The following is a 6000-nucleotide window of genomic DNA, read 5'->3' as shown; positions in this document are numbered from 1 at the left end:
CCGCGCCGGAGGTTACTTGTTTACGTGTTAGTTTGCCCTTGAGCGTTTCTCCACCCTGTTCTCTATGGCTAGAAACATGTTTGTTTTTAATTTTTATTCATTTATTTATTTTTAGGTTTTCCTTTTGGGACTTAAGATCTTTTTCTGGATTTGTTTTTCATCGTTGCTATGATCAGTAGTATATTGTATTCCCCGGTTAATATTATATTATTGATTAGTTTATTCATTGAATATTTATTGAGTGCCTACTCTGTGCCAGACACTGTTTTAGGGGCTGGAGATACAGGAGCAAACAAGACAGGAGTCCCTGCTCTCATGCGCCCTCATTCTAGACAGATGGTAAACGAGAGATGTGTGTTTCAGTGTTATGTCAAATGGTGACAAGTGCTAAGGAGGAAAGTGAGGCAGGGGAGGGGTGGGCCAGGCCAGGTCAGTCGAGGAGGGATTGCCCTTTGACTGTGGTAGGGCTGGGGAGGGCCTCCTGGAAATGAGGCAGCGTTTGAGCAGAGTCTTAAAGAGTATGGGTGGGCGAGGAACAGAGAGCAGCCAGTGCAAAGGCCCTGAGGTAGGTTTCGCTTGGCATGGTTTTTGCACCGTAGAAGCCAGTGTGGCTAAAGCAAGAGTGAGCAAGGGAAAGAGGGGTGGAGGTGGGGCCAGAGTGTTAGGATCTTATTGAACCTAGAAAGGACTTTGCTTATACTCCATGCTGGGAAGCCTCCGGAGGAATTTGAGCAGAGGAGCGACATGGCCTGACTTTTGAAAATGGGATTGGTTGCTGCCCTGGTGAAAATGCACGGTTGTTAGTCAAGGGCAGGCACAGGAAGACGGGCGAGGGAGGAGGCTTTGCAATATCCAGGGCAATGCAGTGGTGGTTGGGACCAGCATGTTCACAGTGGATGCCGAGAGAAGTGGTTTGATTCTGGACACTTCTGAGAATAGAGCCAACTGGACTGACTGTGGGTTGAACGCGTATAAAGCAATACAGGCACACAATAACAAATAAATAAAATCAAATAATACAGAAGAGTATCAAGTGAAAGGTAAATCTTATACCCCTTTTTCCAGTGTTCAGAGGTAACCACTATTAACAGTTTTCTTATTTCTCCTTCCAGGTTTTTCCTTTGCATGTTAATGTGGGGGTGGGTGTGGGGAAGGGTACATAGGCAGGGATTTTGTTTCCTTGAAACTGAATCTGAAGAAACATATTTTATAATAACTTGCTGTTCCTCTCTCTGTATCTTAGACGTCAATTTATATCAGCACCCATCACTCTTCTTCATCGTTTTTAACTGCCTTCCATTTTCTCCAAGTATTCCCAGCACCCAGCATGGTGTCTGGTATGTAGTAACTGTTCAATAAATATTAATGGAATGAATTAAATATCCCATCATCTGTTTAACTGATTTCTTGTTGGTGGGCATTTAGATTGTTTCTCTCTCCCTTTTTTTTTCCTGTCTTAATGCTGACATTCTTGTACACATAACTTTTCACAGTTGAGCGTGTACGTCTGTAGGGTGAATGCCTAGATCTGGGACGGCTGGCTCAAAGGGTATGTGCGTTTTAGGTTTTGGCAGGCATAGTGGATCTGTCCTATACAGAGGTTTCTTCAAATCACCTATCGAAGTGATTTCCTGTTTCCTCTCTCAAAAGCACTGGGGATTATCAACCTGTATAATCTGTGTCAAACTGATGGGTAAAAACAGTACTTACTGTCTTGATTTGCATTTTAGATATGAGTGGGTTGGAGCATTTTTAAAAAGTCGTATCTGTTGATGAATCCCTTCGCTCTGTTTTCCTGGGTGCCAGAGGCAGCGCTCTCATCCTTGGCCTCCTTGAGATGTGCCGGGTGATACCCGAGACTTGCCGGGCGCTTGCTGTGCCAGCACGGTGCTGAGTGCTACACGTGTGCTAACTCATGTGATCATGCGCCATAAACGCTGTGAAGGAGCTGTGGTTATGTCCTCCCTCTCAGATAATGAAAATGAGGCTCAGGGAGGAGTTAAATAAGTCCTCGGAGGTCGTGTGTCATGTGGAGTGTACGTGGGGAGCTTGCAGACCTCGTTTTATTGCACTTTGAAGATACTGTGGGGGTTTTTTCTGCTTTTCTTTTTTTTTTTTTTTTTTTTACAAATTGAAGGCTTGTGGCAACCTGCCTTGAGCAAATCTGTTGGGGTCGTTTTTCCCCCAAGTGAGCGTTTGCTCACTTCACGTCTGTGTCATATTTTGGTAATTCTCACCATATTTCAAAATTTTCATTTGTTATGGTGAGCTGCAATCCATGATCTTTGATGTTACTATTGTAATTGTTTGGGCATATTTTAGCAATAAAAAAATTCAAATTAAGATAGGTACATTGTTTTTTTAGACATAACGTTATTTATTGTACACTTAATAGACCACAGTATGGTGCAAACAACTTTTATATGCACTGGGAAACCAAAAATTTGTGTGACACGTTTTACTGTAATACTTGCTTTACTGTGTGGTCTAGAATCAAACCCACGACATCTCCGAGGTGTGCCTGCATTGGACCTGGGCAGAACTCTTACCCGCCGTGCCAGACAGATCAGTGGATTTGGTAATGGCCATGATCCCCCACTTTAAGATTTGTCCTGATATTTGGAAAACAAGCCAAAGCATTCCCTGGCTTTAGGGAATAAATGGACTGGACCTGGCATGTGGCCACACGTGGGCCTGGGGCCCCAGCCCGTGGGGTGAGAGCTGGAGACACAGCTCTGAGCCAGGCACGCCCTGCCCAAGGCCACACAAGAGACCGGGGTCACCTTTCTCCCCCCCGGAACACATCTCCTCCTGGAACTGGATCTGGGGGCTGACTGCAGAGATGTCAGTAGTTAGAACTGTGGCTTGGATCAGGTAGCTGGAGAGACGAATGGAAGATGACGGAGGGACAGATGGAAAGAAGGAAGGATGGAAGGAGGGGAAGGAAGAGAAAGGAAAGTGGGCAGGATAGATTAATAGATATAAGATCTCAGTTCATATTAAAAAATCCCTGCTATACACTGACCACTGCTTCAGGTACCTGGGATTGGAAGATGACGGACCCAGTGCCCTGCACCCAGGGAGCTCACATCCAGAGCAGGGCGTTTAAACCTTTTGTGTCGTGGACTCCTCTGGCATCTGGCAAAAACCTATGGCCCCCTCCCCTGAATAATCTTTTTAAATGCAAAAAAAAAATGCATAAGATTACAAAGGAAAGCAGTTATATTGAAATACAGCTATCAAAATATATATAAAAATAACAAATACATTGAGAAATAATGCATTTGCATCTTTATTAATACATTAAGTAACTAGATTTGGTGGCAGGTCTAATAACTATGGTAATTTTGAAGTAGTGACAAGTGTGAATAATATTTTGAGACATCTGGTACCAAAGCAATGTGATATGAAAATATCTGTAATTTATATTGGTGTCAGAGTCTCAGGTCTTGCTAATACCTCTGCAGCCTGGTGCCTACATTCATAACTGAAGGACATGCTAAATTTCAGTTAGATTTAGTGAAAATAATTATGAAAATAAATACGTACACATTCAAGACCCCCGGAATTCTCTCCACAGACCCCCAAGTCCATGGACAAGGACCCCTGGGTTAGATGGAGAGACAAAGCATTGCCAGGTGGTGTATACTCATTTCACTGAGCGCAGTGGTGGACAGGATCACCTGTATTATTTAAATGAGTTGTCTTGCTGTCTCTCTGTCTCTGCCCTTTTGTGTTTTTCCTGAGCATTTATAATTGAAATTGTTGTAAGATAAATGGACTTTTGATATTTCTTCCTGTGGAGTGCTGTCAGGTCTATAATAATGTAGGAGCACCCAGTACAACCCAGAACACTCCTGGAAGGCTCCCTGGAGGAGCCGTTGCCCACACCATTGTCCTGAAGGGTGAGTGAGAGTAGGCCAGGAGAGGCAGGGATGAGGGGATGTACAGGCCATTGCCAACAGAGAGAACAGAGTTGAAATGATGGGTTCGATCAGGAAATTACAAGAAATATGATATTAATGGTGAACAAGGAGAGGAGCAGAGAATGGCAAGAGATGGGCCTGATGAGATGAGAACAGGCCCGGATGATGTAGACCATTCAGGGAGCTTGAGATTTATCAGGTAGGCAATGGGGAGCCATTGAAGGTGTTTGAGCAGGAGAGTGACATGGTCCAAGACCAGTGTGAGAAGATCACTCTGGCTGCTGCTTGGGGAATAGATTGGAAAGGTGAGCCTGGAGGCAGGGGGACCAGAAAAGGGGCATTCAGTCCAGAAGAGCTATGATGAAGGCACGAACGGGGCAGGGACAGTGGGAAAGGAGAGGAGGGGACAGATCTAAGGGCCATTAATATGTAGAGTGGACAGGGCAGGATTTTGGCAAGCAGTTGAGGGGAGCACGGGATAGGGAGGGCACAGAAAAAATTGAGGTAAGGATGTGTAAATAAAGCACCAATTTGGAGGGAAGATGAAATCTTCTTTGGAGACGGGAGTTTGTGCAAAATCTCGTGGGGCTGTCGAGGAGCAAGTGGAGTGGAAAAGCCCTTCAGGAGCCTCCTATGCCTGTTTGCCCAGAAGCCCAAGCCTTGGAAGGGGGTCCTCTCTGGACTTAGCAATATGGAATCTTGCACCTAGGACCTATTTGGGGTGGCATTGCAGTGCTGCAAGTTTAATACAGGCCACTATCTCCCAGGAATGAACCCAGGCAAAGGGTAGTAAGAACGAAACCAAAACCTGCACTTCGCAGGGATTTATATGCCTTTCTGCGGCTGAATAATAAATGTTTTACAGCTCCAGCTGGCGTTATATATGACCTTATAAAATGCCATGATAGCATCTAACGAATATCGTATCGTGGAATATATGAATTTCTTTTCCAAGGGCTTTTTAAAGCATCGTCTGTGGCTTGGGCAGGCAGGAAAGCCTCACTGCACTTCATCCGAGTGGGCAGGCGAGCATCTTCTCTGGGACTGCTTGTCACTGTCAAGGTCTCCAGGCCCTGAGGAGGCAGCCACTGGCAGGGAGCGGGGTGCTGATCTGACACACGTGCAAAAGCCCCCAAGTTTGGGGGATGTCAGCTCAGCTGGATCAAAGGTCAGGCTGGCTCTTCCCCATGGCATTCCGCCTGGCTGGACTTTCTGTGACCAATTTAGAAGTTGACCTTTTACAAGATATGAGTGTCTTTGATGGCCTGGAGGAACCCTGGGAGAATTCACACACACACACACACACATACACACACACACACACACACACACACACACACACACGTGAGGAATGGGATTCCAGTGTCAACATCGTCTCATTGGCCTTTGACTACCCCCGCCTTTTTCTCCATTCCTATCCCCCCCCACCCCGACCTTGGACATCTGCATTCAGAATTCACCATCCTCCAGAAAACAGGATTTTTTTCCCTGCCAGAAAAGTCCAATCTAATGACAGTTTTGGGAAACACGGGGGAGTGGCAGCGGGGGCTTAGGTTAATTGTTTTCTGGTTAACTGGGAGTTATGAGAACACTGTTGTTTCAACCCTTGCTTTTAAAGTATTTCCAAAGTATGTCAGTCCATATTCCCGGTGTGCTAAATGCATTGCGGGTAACTGGACCTGTTTGTAGTGATTTAATTACACAGGTGTCAATTTCCTCTCCACATTACATGCCTCCACACTCCATCCGTGTCCACCTCTGCACCTTTCTCCATGCTGTGCTCCCCGCCTGGGGTGCCTTTCCTCCCCCTCCTCCTACACAAAGTCTTCCCAGCCAGCCAGGCAAAGCCAGGTCTCGACTTCTGATGGCAGCCTTTTCCAGAGTGCCGCATGAACTGGCAGAGCACGAGATGGTTCCCAGCGGTGCATGGACAAACTTTAAGGAAATTAATTGCTATCTGTTTAAATTTCTAGTTACATTCTATTTATGGCAAAAATTATGCTAGTGTTTCCTCCAGTTTATGGGTAATATTTGCTTTTTAAATTCGTTCATTAAAGAAAAAGATAGATGGGCT

This window comes from Phocoena phocoena, chromosome 15 (assembly GCF_963924675.1).
Source record: "Phocoena phocoena chromosome 15, mPhoPho1.1, whole genome shotgun sequence".
Classification (NCBI taxonomy): domain Eukaryota; kingdom Metazoa; phylum Chordata; class Mammalia; order Artiodactyla; family Phocoenidae; genus Phocoena; species Phocoena phocoena.
Note: the sequence above shows the minus strand (reverse complement) of the source record.